Raw genomic sequence first — 18,952 nt, 5'->3', positions numbered from 1 at the left:
GTGTCCCAAGGTAACCTCAGGCTGGAAATGCGTTTCCGTACACCTTTAGCCTGTACCGTTAGCATGATTGTTTATGCCTGCTCTGATTCAATCTTGGAGGTGAACAGCCGAAGACAGGTTTTAGTAGATTATTATTAAGGATCGTTGAGCAAAGACATGAATACCCAAGAGTTGGAAGGGCTCATGAGCCGACTGATTGGAAAACAATTTTGTGGAGTGTTGGCTTGTGATGAATTACCTATGGAGAAATGGATGGTGCGGCCTGCCATGTTTATTGTCAATACCCATCCTAAACACATGCCGGGTCAACATTGGCTAGCTGTGACATTAGAAGAGGAAGGAGGAAGAAAAATCTCAACTGTTTTTGATTCCTATGGCTTTCCCCCCGGTTTTTCACATTTCCCCAAATCTATTAAAGAATTTTTGACCAAAAACTGTTCAAAGTTATACTACAACATCAAACAGGTGCAAGATAACCTTTCCACTACATGCGGTCAACACTGTGTATTCTACCTATGCCAAAGAGCCCGGGGTGTTTCTTTTGAAGATGTTATGTCTCTTTATAAGGATGATTTAAGAAGTAATGATAACGTTGTAGCTTGTTTTGTTAGAAAATATCAAAAGTGTTCAAATGTGTATCCTTTAAGAACGTGTAATCAAGGCGTATGCTCACGCCAAATGTTTCAAGAATGCCACAAATGTTAAATTGCTTATTTTTTCAAATAAAATTTATTGAATTTAATCATAGTCATTCAAAAGTCATTCAAAAGTCTAACCACCCAGAGAGATCGGGATTAGGGAAAGGTCCGGAGGCGTTCAGGGGGGTAAATGTGTTATCGTCATTCATTTCATAAGGATGCGAGGGTTTTGGGGCGTCTATAGGGGTGCTGTATCTCGTTGAAGGTTTGTGTTTTAAAGAGTGAATCTGTTGACGAAGCTTATAGTTGGGTACACCCGAGAGGGGAATGTTGAGGATGGCCAGGGCCTTAATCGGGAAAAATACCAATTTGTGATGTTTATGGAACATATAGGAGTGCCAACAAATAATATCATCAAAGGTAATGAATGTTTTATATTTTATTTCTGCGTTTTTGTGTAGTGCCGGCTACGCTAATTATTTTGTTTACGTCCCCTTCAGGTATATTGGGGTGTTGCATGCTATCAGATAATAGCTTCTCATGCTTTTGCCGAAAAGCATTTAAAAAATCTGACTTGTTGGCTAGATTCACAACAAGTGTAGCTTTAATTCAATACCCTGCATGTGTATTTTAATGAACGTTTGAGTTTTAACGAGTACATTTAGCATTTAGTGTAGCGCATTTGCATTTCCAGGTGCCTAGTTGAGTAGGATCAAGTAGGATCAAGAGGTTAAGAAACTGAAGCCACCTTGGAGGTCTTCTGTCATCAGCAACCTTGTGGGCAGATGTGGTACTTTTAAGCAAGTCAAGCATATGTGAACCCTTGACAACAGAACCCTGAAGGATAAACTCTCCTTTGTCGTTCCAAGTAGCTGCCCCATTTGAGTCTTTTATCTTGTTCATAATGTAGCTAACATTTTTCCTGTTACGTGCCGGAACATGGGTTAACAAGTCATGCATAACTTTATCTTCAACAGGCATTTGATCTTCAGACGGTAAGCTCACAGGTACAGGCATTACAGGGGCTTGGGTCTCGCTAGGCTCGTCATCTTTTAAAGGGTCCTGTAGGGAAATAGTTAAATGGCCTGTCTCTCTCTCCCCTTGTTTCACCAAGGACAAATACCTTTGCAAGAGGTTTGTGTATTTTTGGACCTTATCATAGGGGTTCAATCCTTTTTGATTCAAAATATCCTTCATGGCCGTATCCAAATCATTTTCAGCTGTTTGTCTGATATTTTCAGGACCCTGCACTTGTTTTTTAAGTCTATCCAACTCTTGTTGTGGTACCAGATACATTTTATTGGCCATCCCCCTATGTGTTCAACCCCCACGCCTGGCAGCAATAAGGCTGGTGATGAAGGGCACGGCTATACTTAGTAAAGGTAGAATAAAACCGCCAGACTGTTGTATGCTATGTCGTTTCTTTTGAAGACTGACCCTTTAATTGGCAAAGAGTTTGATCGCGGTCTTTTGTCTCTTTAATTTTTTCAATTGTGTCAGGGTGAGTGGAATGCGTCCTTTGAGAAGATTCAAAGCAATCTCATATAGGGATAATATGAGATCTGAAGAACAGTGACCCAAGATGGCCTTCCGTTCATTAGATGTAGCCCCAACTAGGCTTCTCAAGAGGGGCAGGTTTCTTTTTAAACGCAGAGACATAGCGGTTACTTTTTAGGAATGTACGCAGCCGGCCACTCCCACGGGAACAGACCTGTTCGTAGCCTCAGGTGTTCTGGAGTATTTGCTTTTAAACCACGATTAAATAAGAAAATGGCGCTTTGGTAGCGTCCTCGTAGCTTTCCATAAAGTAGGATTTCCTTCCCGGGTACATCTGCTGAGCTAGAGTGTTAATTTGTAGTTTGTCTCTAGGATTTTTGAACAAAACCATGTAATTGGCGTTCAAACTGATGGTGCAGCTATTTTTACCTTGGTGAAACACATTCTGCACCAAGTAAAGCACGGACAGGTTTCTATGATGACTATATTGGGTAAACGCTCGGGCAATTTCGGGATGTTCGCTACCTGCAAATAGCATATCGTCCAAACCAGCAGATTGTTTTTATGAGGAGGTAAAAGTTCATCATCAGACAGGAAATCAGGTATTCCTTCAACAAACTTGATTTTTATTGTCTTCAACAATTCATCATACAGAGGTTGATAACAAGAACACCACACAACATTATCAGGCTTTTGAGATAACATAAAATACTTTTTACAAAACAAGTTTTACCACTATTCGAAGGCCCTGCGATTAAGGCCGAAAATGGTAGTTGCAACCGGGGGTCAAAACCTTCTACAGCAGTCATTATATCTTAAGCTTTAAGACACCCTGTAGCTTGTAGCATAAGTCAGTAGCCAAAGGGACAATGTGGTCAAGTCAGGCAAAAGCAGTCTCTTGTCATAGACAACCCTGAATCTTTTAGTAAGTGGGGCCTTCTTCAGATGGAAGCCCTTTTTTATACCTAACAATCTTTTTGTAGGAGCTCAAAATCTCCAAGTCACTATTCCTGTCATTTAGGAACCCCTCGACCAAGCGTGTGATTGATTCCAAGTTTTACACGCGGGGCATTTTCATAGTTTTGAGTCACGCCTGACACACTGCTGCATGTAGCATAAGTCAGTAGCGTGTGATTGATTCCAAGTTTACACGCTGGGCATTTTCATAGTTTTGAGTCACGCCTTTGGCTTTCAACACCACGTGATTCTTTTGAGTCCTAAAAGCATAGCTTTTGGGACCACAGGAGGACCATTCTGTGATATGGTCACCCTCTGCGAGTTCACTCGTTAAGCCACCCAGATAGTTGCTGAGTGGGGGGCTCCAATCCCCCGGTTTGCTTACATAGACCACAGAGTCTGTGTCGTGGTAAAGAACCCGCCTCTGAAGCTGCTCCATGAGATTGTACAGTTCAAGTCGGCCATAGGCCGTGGTAAATGCTGCAAGAAACACATTGACATTACCCGGGGGTAGAACCCACTTCTTGTTACGTCGCCATTGCACCAAGGCAATGTCTTGACTCAAGAATGAAAAATGTGAAATTTCGTATTGGTCCGAAAAAACAAATTCCAAAAATTCTTCAGGGTCTTTAATAATCGACATTGTTAGCATATTACACCTCTGCGCTAATTTGCCCCAAAGCGAATTTAAGTACAATTTTGACACATTTAGTTTGGTTTTGTTGACCTCTATTCTGTCAGGGTCAAGAAGGATGCCTTCTCTGTCGTTCTCTTTGCTCTCTTGATCTGTGACCGATGCAGGATAGCCTGAAGCCATTTGCTTGCATCTCAAGAATGTCTTGATGTACTCTTTAAAAAGAGTGTTTTATTTCTTGGAAAAGTTCCATACTTCAAAGATTTTGGCCACACGATACCCCATCTCTAAAGCCTTAGAGAATTCAACTGTGACCCACACCCCTGTCAGGGCCCTTTCTTGATCGGAGTGATCACATGGGGTTTGTTGTTTGTTTTCACTGCAGGTGCGACAAAGGGGAAAGAAAAGTTTTCCTTGAGGGCTCCTGTAAGGCAACATTGGTATAAACAAACCCCTAGGAGGGTAGACTGTTGCTTTGATCAGACCAAAATAGTTTTGAGGTAAGTCAAAATCACGATGAATAATTTCCGGATGCCCTATAGGATAGCATGAGGAACTCATTACATGAGGATAAAGGGATGTAAAATCTACATAGCCTATTGTCTCGTCGGGTTGTGCTACATACCGCAATGTCAAAGCATTGGTACGGCCGCCATACAAGGCCTGTCGGGGTTCCAGGGGTTCTGGGGTGTCATAGCTGGAAAGGAAGGCTTGAACATGAGGATCAGACTTTTTGAGGGCGGTCCGTTCGTGCTCCCACAAAACAACCACTTTTAGACCGTAAGTAGCCTGTAAAGAATCCAATTTGTCTTGAAACTCTTGGTACATTTCCCCAAATGTACTTTGGGTTAGGACACACATGGTCTGGGGCACAAAGCAAGATTTGCAACCATGGAAGAAACAACCGTTGTACTCATACACGGTCTCAACCCCGTCCATCTGGGTGTAGCCATCTACATGGTAAGAGCCAAATGCCTTCTCCCCTTGATTCAAAGCATGTTGAATAAAAATGTCTTTATCCTGGGCCATATACTCTAACCATTGAATGGACCCACTAGAGTATGACTTGAATTGGCGTCGGTAGTTGTCAGGCGAGGGGATAGCTATAGAGGCTGTAGGCAGATAGTGTGTACGGTAGGTTTTCATGCATGCCGATGCAATAGTTGTACAACTCCAGGGGTCAATGCCTGCATCTTTGATTACCTCTTCTCTGAATCTGAGGCATCCTTCACGAAGTATAACCACATCATTGTCACAGTATGATTCCATCTCTTTATGGAAATCAAAGGTGTCTTACTGTCTCGTACCACGTCATGAATCTCTCACGCTCTTTGGGAGACATTTGATCACACCCGTACATTTCTGGGCTGGGATATGATCCGACATAATGTAGATTCTCCTCAGATGTGAAGAAGTGGGGGAACCAGCCTTTCACAGAGTTTCCAAAACCCAAGGCCTCTGGCATTTGAGCCAATCGCATGGGTAGGAAGCTTAAACTGTCAATGTATCTCTGGTTGAAGGCTGGGTCTACAAAACACAATATTTTACTACCTTGAGCTATGACCCTGGGTGCCACGCCTTGCTGTATCAATGGATTCAGAAGCAGGTAAGAATCGTAGGCTCTAGCATTGTGGGCTATAAACGTGACGTTTCTGTACTGTGGCTTTCTAAAATGTTTTAGAAAGAGTAGTGCACAATTGGATCCTTCTGCAGACCACTTTTCCCCCTTGAATGTCGTGGTAGATACAAAAATAGGCAAATGATCCCCCGATTGCTGATTTGTCTCAAAATCATAGAACACATATTTCTCTGAATGTTCATCTTCAGCCAAGGGCTGAATATAACACTCGTGTGGCACTTCTTGAACCACTTCAGCGTCTCTGCTTTTCAAAGGCCCTTTACAGATTGGACAATGTATGATTCCACACACATGCGGTTTAGGGCAATCTATTTTAAGGTTGTAATTGCAATGACATTTTGGGCATTTCTTGTTAATGGCACAAATGCTTACAGATTTACATGCCTTAGGGTGCCATGTTTCAATTTTGTGTTTATCGTAACAGTAGGTCGAATGACATGTGCGGTGGCAATCCTCACAGGGTGTCAAGTTTAAGGGTTGCATTGGGCACTCTGCATCCTGACATACTGAACAGTTATAACGGCACGAGTGCCCCCCCTTTCGGGTGTAGCCGGTATGGCAGGATGGACACACATATGGGGCCCCTATGAACGCTATGATGTTGGTAACGGCGTAGTAATGTTTGTTTTGCACATAAAAGTACAGAATCTGAGGATGCGGTTGGGGGGTGTTTTGGAACTTCAAGAGAGCTGCATTAGCTCTACTGTGGTACAAAACCACAATCTTGATATTCACACCCATTTGGATCTCTCTAGCCTTTTGCAATGTCGTCAGATCCGTACATCCAGGGTTAAGTAAATGCGCTAGGCCTATTGCAAAACATAGCTTATTATCGGGATTGTGAACGTTTATGAGGTAGGCCCTTTTATTGCTTATGATTTCTGACTGCATTAGGCTATCAAGCTTCCTTCTCTGCCCACCACCACCCTGGGGTTGACGTATTATTTGCACTACAAGCTTGAGGGTCCGATCGGCTATGACGGCTAAATTTGACTGAACAAGGCGGTCTAGCAGCGCGGTAAATTGTTCAAGATCTGCTTCGCCATTGGGTAAAATAAGAGATACTGTGTTATGCAGGCTATCTCCACAAATTTCCAACTGTAAAACATCCCGTGGTTCGCCATAATCTCTTGCCGTCTCTAACAGATCGTTCAGAGTGTCCATTATCATTACGTAAAACACCGCATAGTCAAGATTCTGATTCACCCATAGGAAATTGAAAAACTGTCGAATCTCTGTATTGTTGAATTTATTCCGGTACACAACCCGGACACGTCTATCAATACCATCTCCCGACAGATTTATTAGACAATTTTCCAATTCCCCCAAATCATCTTGTGGCGTTTCAGACTCTACGGACCTGGGCGTTACTGGTTGGTCTATCGCTGTTGGGGTGGCAGGGGCCGAAAATGTCTGACTCTCGTTCATCCGATTAATTAAGGTTATGAGGGCTTCGTGAATCTGTGATAACATGTTTTCATTGTGCGTCCCTGACTCGTTCATACGATTAATCATTTCTAGGAGTTCGGCTGGAATCTGGGATAATATGCTTTCATCGGACATCCCTGACTCGTTCATACGTTTAATAACTTCTAGGAGTTCTGGCGGTATCTGTGCTAAAAGGCTTTCAACTGTCTCCCCTTGTTCCTGTAGTTCTGCCATTTGGATAATTAAGGATGTGCGTTTTTGGGTATTTCTGGAATGATTGGTGTTACATGTATGATTTTAGCGTCTGTATTTGCGTTTTTTAATCGGTTTGCTGTTTAACATGCGTGGAATTGTTCTATGCCAGAATAACATATAGTCTCTGTACTGTCTCTCAATTAAAACCCCCAGTCGTTTGTATAGCAAAACATTCCTCAATTTCAAAGCCCTGGAAAATAATGTAAAAAACCTTTCTTGTTCTACTGCAGGTACTGATACCGTAGAATTGACGGGGTCGATAAGGTTGGCCGCATCACAGAATAACTGGTCGTCAACATCTGAAATGTCATTAAAAACAGGTCTATCGGTTGTTTCATCGGGAATGTTCGGTGCGCCGGAATCCCCCAGCTCTAGATGTATGTGTCCGTCTGTGCCGTTTTTCGCCGGGGAGGAGTCTGAATGAAAATAATACATACAAAAATACGTTATTAAATATAAAAATATGTTAGATCCATAAAATGTCAAATACATTTCAGGTATAATACTATATATTAACAATACATAGTTAAAATACCTCAGCTTTTTTGGCGCTGGCTGTTCTGACGAATTGCGGATACCGAGGGCTCTAGGCTTTTTTCATCTAGCGTTCCCGATTCTGCAGGGCCTGTCTCCTGGCAGTCTGAAAAAACATTATTTGTCCTTGTTTTAACATATTATATCATAAGAGGTATAACTAATAAAAAGACGTATAACTAATAACAAAAACATATAATGGTCTCATACCGTGTCCTTGGAGTGCCGGCTCGTGAAGCCGCAAGTTCCCTGCCCAGCAGTACTTTTCGGGAGGGGTGGATTCTGAACAATGTACTTGGGCCACGGTTGTGCGTTTGTTGCCGGAATATGTCATGAGGGGGTGGAGGTTCCCGGGATTCGCGGTGAGTTTGAAAAAACGTTCGTACAGAACGGGAGAATTGCATCCAAGTCCCCCCGATGTGTCAGATGTCCATAACGAATCCTTTATCATTCTTGGCTGTATGTCGGGGGTAAATACATAAAATAGCTTTTAAAATAGTACACACTATTTTTTAATTTTGTATATAAATATTCTTGGGTATGTGATTAATTATAAGGACTTACAGCGAAAAAATGCTGATGGCGACTGACTGCCTGGTTTTTGAGACTGGAATCCCCCTCATGTTGTTCCAGATCCGGTAAACTGCGTAAAAGCTGCGTAAATGTTTGGGATCCTAACAAACGTTAGTTATACGCTATATATACACATTTTAACTTATATTGGCATTTGGCCTGAAATACACAAATAACTCGGGTTTAATACTACAATAATATCCCGATAATATCCCGATAATATTCAAACAAATCTTAAAATATATTTTTCACTTACTCACCTCCAGAAATATCCATTAGGAGAGATTCACTTATTCAGAATATATTTTTTAATCTGTCCGGGCAGCTAAATATTCGGGTCTGTGGGTTTGCGCTAAAGCTGTGCTAACAGTGTTAAAATAGATGCTCCCCGTTCTGTACCTAACAGGCTAAAGTACGGAAAAAGTTTGCATGGAGATATCCTGTATGCAACCCCCCTGTATGTTTGGTTTAGAGACCAAAAGGCGGTGAATTCAAAGAGACATTCTGTCTACAACCGGTTTGGTGGGGTACGGGGGCGCTGATTATATATCAGTGTTTAACCCCGGGCGGTCGGCCGATATCTGGACATGCCGTATGCCTGATAGTGCAAACCTTGGTTTCAAACGATTCTCTACAGATAGAGCGCTGGGACCCCTGTTGAATACATACCCTTTGGTTTCTGAAGCGCACGCACACACACACACACACACACTCCTGCTGCTCCGTCACACGCACACTCACGCACGCCCCCTGATTCTCCATGTCTTTCTCGTTCGCGACAGAGCTGGGTGATGATGTGAAATACATTTTCCCATAGTTAAGGGTGAGATACAGTTTTTAAAATTCCTTTTTATTGAATTCCAAAATATTTCGTACAACCTTTAAGACATGTTTGAATTAAGTAACAAATTTGAATAATATTTAAACATGCATCACGAGTGTTTTATGTAAAAAACCATGGAGGCCTGCAGTTGTACATTATTACAAACTTTAATAACCCGTAATGTTCATAACAGACCATTGTAGGAAAAGACTATAAAATAATACATGTTTTTTTTCAGATATTACAGTTGTCTGCGCCAGACCCTAGCGTGAGAGAAAAGACTTCCCCTTTCGTTAAATGGGTGAGATACATTTTCAAAACCAATGATTTAATTCTGAATATTTAGCACCTACATTTTAACACACGTTATAATTCAATTTTTTTTACTATTTCTTACAGATAAAGGGTCCGGTTAGCCCTGACCATTATCCGTTTCCAATTCACCATCGCAAAGTCTTTTGCCCGCTCCATCGAAGCTCTGGATGTTTTCACTCCAGGGAAAGATCCGCCCTCGGCCTTGTGGGTCCTGGGTATGTCTCAACGATAACCTCGGCCATCGCCGTAATTGTTCGAAAAGACTGTCCAGCTTATTCATCAGTGTTCGGAAAATATGGTAATGTACATCCTTGCATGCTTTGGAAGATACATATGAACGGACAGTTTTTGACGCATTTGCACTATCAAATTGTTCACATGCTAAAATTGTCACTCTGGAGTCCGGCGTATACGCCATTGAAACGACTCTTAGGGCCATTAGATCATTTCGTCTGCAGACCTGTTCTTCCAACGCATATCCTGGCAGCCTTGAAGCACTCAGGGCGCTTTCAATTTGACACAGCGCAAGTCTTATTTTAAGCCATTCTCTCATCCTTAGCGCTGGAGAAAAACTCTCGGGTTCTGCCCGATAAAAGGGTTTGGACACGCTGTCTGTGAATATCTTAACCGTAGATTCCTCATATTGGAATATGTAAGACATATGTCCCTCACTTGTACACAAAAATCCTTTAAAACATTCTGGAGCCTCACGCAAAACATCCTCCAGGCTTTTGTCATTGGATTCATGACATGAGCTGCAGAGCACCCCTAGAATTGGCCTTGGAGACATATTTTAGATGTTTAATATTCGGGTCTTTATTTAAAAAATCGCTTGTTCTGGACATTTATAATGCTTATGCCACAGCCAATACCCCAGGACATTCCTGCTTCATCAGATAACAAACATAAGGGCAATAAAACTGGGGGTGGGGGACATACACGTTCCAAAAGTTCAAACACTCAACCCCCCCAGTTCAACCAGGCCCCTAGACATCAATCACCATGACTACTTCAAAGGATGCCATATAGATATAAAATAACACACAACCTCTAACACGTGACCACAGGAACAGGATGGACGGGTCGGAGGCCCATATTTGGACATGCACACGTCATCATGACGCAGGGTCATAAATCAACTACTTTAATCTCTCTAATGTCCACCAGAGCTGTTGCCAGAGAATTTAATGTTCATTTGTCCACCATAAGGCGCCTCCAAAATCGTTTCAGAGAATTTGGCATTACGTCCAACAGGCCTCACAACCACAGACCACATGTAACCATGCCAGCTCAGGACCTCCCCATCCGGCTTCTTCACCTGCGGAATAATCTGAGACCAGCCAAGCAGACAGCTGATGAAACTGTATTTCGGTCTGTAATGAAGCCCTTTTGTGGGGTAAAAAACCTCAGCCAAGGCTGCAGAACTGCCCAGTCATGTGAAATCTGTAGATTAGGGCCTAAAGAAATTATTTCAATTTGCTTATATGAACTGTAACTCATTAAAATGGTTGAAATTGTTGCATGTTGCTTTTATAGTTTTGTTCAGTATAGATACTGACTGTTAGCACTTGGTGGATAAGGCTCGATCTGCAGGTAAAACAAAGTTTACAGTATATTGTTCTCTCGAGCTCACAAAAATAATCCCTGCTTACAAATACAGTGCATTCAGAAAGTATTCAGACCCCTTGACATTTTCCACATTTTGTTACGTTACAGCCTTATTCTAAAATGGATTGAATTAAATGTTTTCCTCAGCAATTTACACAAAATACCCCACAATGGCAAAGTGAAAACAGGATTTACATTTTTTTAGCAAATGTATTAAACATGAGACTTGAAATTGAGCTCAGGTGCATCCTGTTTCCATTGATCATCCTTGAGATGTTTCTACAACATGATTGGAGTCCACCTGGGGTAAATTCAATTGATTGGACATGATTTGGAAAGTCACACACCTGTGTGTATATAAGGTCCCACAGTTGACAGTAAATATCAGAGCAAAAACCAAGCCATGAGGTTGAAGGAATTGTCTGTAGCGCCCTGGGAAAGGGTACAAAAACATTTCTTCAGCATTGAAGGTCCCCAAGAACACAGTGTCCTCCATCATTCTTAAATGGAGGACGTTTGAAATCACCAAGACTCTTCCGAGAGCAGGCCACCCAGCCAAACTGCGCAATCAGGGGAGAAGGGCCTTGGTCAGGGAGGTGACCAAGAACCCAATGGTCACTCTGATAGAGCTCTAGAGTTCCTCTGTAGAGATGGGTGAACCTTCCAGTAGCACAACCATCTCTGCAGTACTCCACCAATCAGGTCTTTATGGTAGAGTAGTGAGACGGAACCCCCCCTCTGTAAAAGGCACATGACAGCCCACTATGAGTTTGTCAAAAGGCAACTAAAGACTCTCAGACCATGAGAAACAAGATTCTATGTTCTGATGAAACCAAGATTGAACCCCAAGCATCACATCTGGAGGAAGCCTTCCCTATGGTGAAGCATGGTGGTGGCGGCATCATGCTGTGGGGATGCTTTTCAGCAGCATTAACTGGGAGACTAGTCAGGATTGAGGGTAGGTTATGAAAACCTGCTCCAAAGGGCTCAGGACCTCAGACTGGGGCTAAGGTTCACCTTTCAACAGGATTATGACCCCAAGCACACAGCCAAGACAATGCAGGAGTGCCAAGCTTGTAGCGTCACAGCTAAGAAGACTCGAGGCTGTAACCGCTGCCAAAGGTGCCTCCAATCTACCCCTCACCCTAATGCTCCCAATACCTCAGATACCCTCAGTTGATACCATGCCATGTCTAGTTCTAGGACACGCACCAACTGGAGTTGATATCACAGAGAGTTATCTCCCCAAACATGGCAACCCAAACTTACCGTAACACCCCCAGCAGAATCAATGGGACCAGATCACCAGCAGTGGCATGCCATGTAATAAGTGGAATGCATATGAAGGGACCCACAGCATTTAACACAGGGTGTGAAGTGCATACCAGTTTTAATTTTAGTACATTCCAGTGGGCCATTCTCAAAGATGGATATGACACTAAACGATGAATGGACTGTCATGTTGTGGGTGTGCACTACATGACACTTGTTTGAAGGTTTGGGATTTAGAGTTTTTTTTAGGCATATGCTGGTGGCAACGTTAATTATAGGACGACTTGGGACTCATGATCCACTACAGACTGCACATCTCAGTGTCATAGGCTATAGCCTATTTTCTATGGTAGGCCTATCTGTAAATGCTGATACATCCCGACAAAATACACCATATGAGTGGCATAATGGAATTTTCTGGACATTGCAAACTGTCGAAAATAAACCAATAACTGATCCAAATGAGAAAACCCTTTTGCAATTATGTTAGCACAGCTGAACTGTTGTGCTGATTAAAGAAGCAAAAAAAAAAAAAATCCTTGTTTAGACTAGTTTAGTATCTGGAGCATCAGCATTTGTGGGTTTGATTACAGGCTCAAAATGCGAAACTCGTCAGTCTATTCTTGTTCTGAGAAATGAAGGCGCTTCCATGCGAGAAATTGCCAAGAAACATACACACACACACACACACACACACACACACACACACACACACACACACACACACACGTGTTTGTTTTGGGCTTCGTCCCCATCATGTTCATGACGTACTCTACTTTGGGTAGGGAAATAAAAAAAAAGATTTCTTATTCCTGCACCTGTTTCCTATCGTTATACAACGTGACAGAATAATCAACCCATTTAATGGAGACAGCTAGAAAGGACGAGTTGGCATCCAGCATCAAGAGGACTGTCTCTATAGACTCGGCAGCCCCAGGGACAGCGACTGGCAACCATCCTGCGTTTGGAGGGGAATGTGTAGTCCCTCTAGTCTCAAGGTTCCGGCACCATCCCCCACACCACCACTACCTGCCTCCGTCCCATCTGAGCCCGTCCGTGGAATACCCCTGTCCCTGCCGGAGCGCTTTGACGGTGTGCCAGTCAGATGCAAGGGATTCCTTCTGCAGTGTGACCTGTACCTCACTCGCTAAGCCAAGGCTGTCTCCGGGAGAGACAGGGTTGCCACCGTCATCTCGGCACTGACCGGACGGGCCCTGAACTGGGGTGTGCGGTCTGGGAAATGGGCGGACCCGAGGTTGAGTCCTACGAGCTCTTCACCCTCCTTTTCTGCTCAGTGTTTGATCATCCTGTGGAGGGCCGAGGGGGGTGAGCGCCTACTCTTGAGTACACCAGGGATCTAGGACCGCCTCGGAGTTTGCCCTGGAGTTCTGGACCATCAAGGCCTCCACTGGATGGAACGAGTCGGCTTTGGTCACCGTTTTTGCTCCATATTCCAGACCCAAACAAGCAACGCACAACTCCGGCTCAAGTACATTGCTCAGAATCTGCCCCTCCCGAAAAGTGCAACTGGGCAGGGAACTTACGGCTTCACGAGACGGCACTCCATGGACACGGTATGAAGCCATTATATATATATTATTAGTTATACATATTTTTTTATTATTTATACATTTTTAGGCTTGAATATGTTAAAACAAGGACAAATAATGTTTTTTCAGGTTCCAACGAGACAGGCCCGGCAGAATCGGGAATGCTTGGTGAAAAAAGTCAAGAACCCCCGGTTTCCACGATTCGTCAGAATAGCCCTCGTCAAAAAACCGAGGTATTTTAATTATGTATTGTTAATATATAGTATAATACCTGAAATGTATGACATTTTTTATCTAACATGTTTTTATGTTTAACTTCTAGGGGACACTTGTGTCAAAAAACAGGGAAAATGCAGCGCGGCAAATTCAAATAAAATGATATAAAAATCAAAGTTTCATTAAATCACATATGTAAGATACTAAATTAAAGCTACACTCGTTGTGAATCCAGCCAACATGTCCGATTTTAAAAAGGCTTTTCGGCGAAAGCATAAAAAGTTATTATCTGATGATAGCATAACACTAAACAAAGAGTGTAGCATATTTCAACCCTGCAGGCGCTACACAAAACGCAGAAATAAAATATAAAACATGCCTTACCTTTGAGCTTATTTTGTTGGCACTCCAATATGTCCCTTAAACATCACAATTGGTCCTTTTGTTCGATTAATTCCGTCCATATATATCCAAAATGTCTGTATATTTGGCGCGTTTGATCCAGAAAAAAACAGTTCCAAATTGCGCTACACTACAGAATATCTCAAAAGTTGCCTGTAAACTTTGCCAAAACCTTCCAAACTACTTTTGTAATACAACTTTAGGTATTTTTAAACGTTAATAATCGATCAAATTGAAGACGGGTCTATCTGTGTTCAATACAGGAAGACAACAAACCAATGCTACTTTTCAAGTCTGGCGCAACTCTCAACAGTGTTACCCATTTCCTAGATGGCCGTACTTCTTCATTGCACAAAGGAATAACCTCAACCAAATTCCAAAGACTGGTGACATCCAGTGGAAGCGGTAGGAATATTGTTTCCCAAAGAGAACTCACTGAACAGAGACCTAAAAAAAAGAATCTGAACGGTTAGTCCTCGGGGTTTTGCCTGCTACATAAGTTATGTTATACTCACAGACATGATTCAAACAGTTTTAGAAACTTCAGAGTGTTTTCTATCCAAATCTACTAATAATATGCATATCTTATATTCTTGGCATGAGTAGCAGGAAGTTGAAATTGGGCATGCTATTTATCCAAAAGTGAAAATGCTGCCCCCTATACCTTAAGAAGTTAATAACCTATTTTGTTTGTATTACTTTCAGATTCCTCCCCGGCGTACAACGGCACAGAAGACCTCACACATCTAGATCACATGGAGGATTCTGGCTCACCGAACATTCACAATGAAACAACCAAACCGGGGGATTTCACCGTTTTAAATGACATTTCAGAGGCAGACGACAGGCTATTAGGGGATGCGGCCAACCTTCTTGATTCAGACAATTCTTTGGTGGAAACAACCGGATCTGAAATAGAACAAGCTTTTCACAGCCTCTCCAGGACTCTAAAATCCTGAAAGGTTTTGCTACACAAATGAATGGGGGCTTTACTCGAGACTCACTCACTCTGTCACGCCCTGACCTTAGTTTTCTTAGTTTTCTTTATTATTTGGTTTGGTCAGGGTGTGACGAGGGTGGTGTGTTTGGTTTTTTGTATTGTCTAGTTTTTTTTTGTATGTCTAGGGGTTTTCTAGTCTGGGGGTTTATATGTCTATGGTTGCCTAGATTGGTTCTCAATCAGAGGCAGCTGTTTATCGTTGTCTCTGATTGGGATATTTAGGTAGCCATGTTCCTTGCTTTATCTGTGGGTTATTGTCTGTGTCAGCACTCAGTTTACATAGCGTTTGTTTAGTTATTTTGTACGTTTAAAGAGTATGTATTCGTATCACGCTGCACCATGGTCTCCTCCATACAACGAACGTGGCACACGCATTCTCCTGGTACTGCTGCTCAATCTGTGTATGGTGTATGTGATGTAAACAGAGAGGTCTACTTCCTTGGGGACCTGAATATTGACCGGTTTTCATCAAGCTGTCTGCTCAAAATGAAGCTTCTTACTGTAATCAGTGCCTGTAATCTGGTTCAGGTTATTAATCAACCTACCAGGGTGTTTAAAAACACTACAGGAACAAGATCATCCACATGTATTGATCACATTTTTACTAATGCTGTCAAACTTTGTCCTGAAGCTGTATCCGAACACAGACACTGGACAGAATAACTCCTCATAGAAGGCCAGCCTTCCAGAGTTGCCTCTTTAGTGTTGACGTTGAGACTGGTGTTTTGCGGGTACTATTTAATGAAGCTGCCAGTTGAGGACTTGTGAGGCGTCTGTTTCTCAAACTAGACACTAATGTACTTGTCCTCTTGCTCAGTTGTGCACCGGGGCCTCTTTCTATTCTGGTTAGGGCCAGTTTGCTCTTTTTTTGTGAAGGGAGTAGTACACAGGGGTGTACCAGATCTTCAGTTTCTTGACAATTTCTTGCATGGAAGAGCCTTCATTTCTCAGAACAAAAATAATATGACGAGTTTCAGAAGAAACTCAATTTTGAGCCTGTAATGGAACACACAAATGCTGATGCTCCAGATACTCAACTCGTCTAAAGAAGGCCAGTTGTATTGCTTTTTTAATCAGCACAACAGTTTTCAGCTGTGCTAACATAATTGTATCTGTACCGTTTTAAACTCACTTTCTGCACCTGCTTTCTGACTCCTGGCGTGTACGTTACAGAATAACACCTCACAAGGTTCAACTCTCTTCCAGACGGCAGGAACCTCCCGCTCTGCCGGAAGCTGAGCCCCCGGTTTATGGGGCTGTTCAATGTCCCCCGGAGGGTCGTAAACCACTGACTACCGGATCTCACCCTCTTTTCATGTTTCCCACCTCACGCTGGTGGTTCCTGGTCCCCTGGCTGATGCTGTCCCCCATGACAACCCACCGCCACCCCTGGACATCGAGGGAAGCCCAGCCTATGCTGTCAGATCTCTCCTGGATGTCGTGGGGGTTGGCTACAATACCTGGTGTACTGGGAGGGGTATGGTCCAGAGGAGCAGTGTTGGTTAAACTCACCTTCTGCACCTGCTTTCTGATCCCCCCCCCCCGTATTCGTTCCAACTCATCAGTTCAAATAGGCTACATGTTGTACTAAACAGCATATAAACACTCAAAATGGGTCAAGAGCCATAAGGGGTGGTCTGAATTATTTAGGCTATATTATTAACCTATTATTTAAATGATTTGAAGTCCATATAAATAAATTGTGAAGCATTTGCGAGTGCGACACACTAGGTTAGCAGGGACATTATAGTGCTCAGCATTTAAACATTTTGTATTAAATCATTAAGTGCCTTACTTAGAATTTAAATTAAACGACAAATGCCTTTTTATTTAGAAATACTGTGTAACAATGACACACTTAGCTAGCTACCCACCTCATTATTTTCTGTTAGCATGTGCACATATACTGAACAAAAATGTAAACGTGCAAAAGTTTCAAATATTTTAGTAGTTACAGTTCATATGGAAATCAGTCAATTGAAATAAATGCATTACTAATCTATGGATTTCACATGACTGGGAATACAGATATGCATCTGTTGGTCCCATATACCTTACAAAAAGGTAGGGGCATGGATCAGAAAACCAGTCAGTATCTGGTGTGACCACCATTTGCCTCATGCAGAAACACAAATCTCCTTCACATAGAGTTGATCAGGCTGTCGATTGTGGCCTGTGGAATATTGTGCCACTCCTGTTCAATTGCTTTGCGAAGTTGCTGGAAATTGGCGGTAACTGGAACATGCTGTCGTACACTGAGATCCAGAGCATCGCAAACATGCTCAATGGGTGACATGTCTGGTGAGAATGCAGGCCATGGAAGAAGTGGGACATTTTCAGCTTCCAGGAATTGTGTACAGATCCTTGCAACATGGGGCCGGCCGTGCATTATCCTGCTGAAACATGAGGTGATGGCGGCAGATGACTGACACAACAATGACCCCCCGGATCTCGTCACTGTATCTATGTGCATTTAAATTGCCATTTTATAAAATTCCTTTGTGTTCGTTGTTCGTAGCTTATGCATGCCAATACCATAACCCCATGACACAATGGGGCACTTTGACATCAGAAAACCGCTCACCCACGCGGCACCATACACTTGGTCTGATGTTGGACGTACTGCCAAATTCTCTAAAACGACATTGGAGGCAGTTTATGCTAGAGAAATTACCATTCAATTCTCTGGCAACAGTTCTGAGGGACATTTCTGCAGTCAGCATGCCAATTGTCTTCAAAACATAAGACATCTGTTGTGTTGTTTGACAAAACTGCACATTTTAGAGTAGCCTTTTACTGTCCCCAGCACAGAGTGCACCTGTGTAATGATCATGCTGTTTAATCTTATTGATATGCCACACCTGTCAGGTGGTGGATCTTGGCAAAGTAGAAAAGCTCACTAACAGGATGTAAACAAATGTGTGTAAAATTTGAAAGAAATAAGCTTTTTGTGTGTATGGAACATGGGACCACCACTTTATATGTTGCGTTTATATTTTTGATCAATGTCGTAAGTACACCATCATGCTTGCGGGATAGGTGTCCTTTCAGATTCCAGAATTATTCTTTAGTTGTGGACACTACATCGCAGCACTCCCTCTCTTGCTCCTCATTTTTGTAAGTCACCTTGATTTTGTACCTGACTTGACTAGTTAATTAAAGGTTACATTTCTTTATGAAAATATTTAGCTAATTCAATGACAGTAGCTAAAGCAAGGTGCTATAGCAGCAAATGGGCTACAAATGCATGCTGGAGCGGGCATGCCCTGAGCTCAAGAATTGCGCGAAATTGGAGATGGCGAGAAAGGGGGACTGCTTCAGCCTTTGGGAAACTAAATGCTGATTGGTTAAAACCGTATTCCAGCTTGTGTCTATTCCACAAGTTACCAATGGCTAAAATGTATATTTACTCTGGTCCATCTGACTGCAAAATCCACTGTCTCACCAGCCCAACCAGGCATTTTATCAACTTCTCCACTATAAAAATAATCTAGACATTATCTCATGTTTCTTTTAAACTAACATTTAGTTTTCAACAGCAAAGATTTCTATAAACCTTGCCGTCTGTCTCGCTGATATTTGCAACATTGTTTCAATATTTAAATTCGATC

This window comes from Oncorhynchus clarkii, chromosome 4, assembly GCF_045791955.1.
Source record: "Oncorhynchus clarkii lewisi isolate Uvic-CL-2024 chromosome 4, UVic_Ocla_1.0, whole genome shotgun sequence".
Lineage (NCBI taxonomy): Eukaryota > Metazoa > Chordata > Actinopteri > Salmoniformes > Salmonidae > Oncorhynchus > Oncorhynchus clarkii.
Note: the sequence above shows the minus strand (reverse complement) of the source record.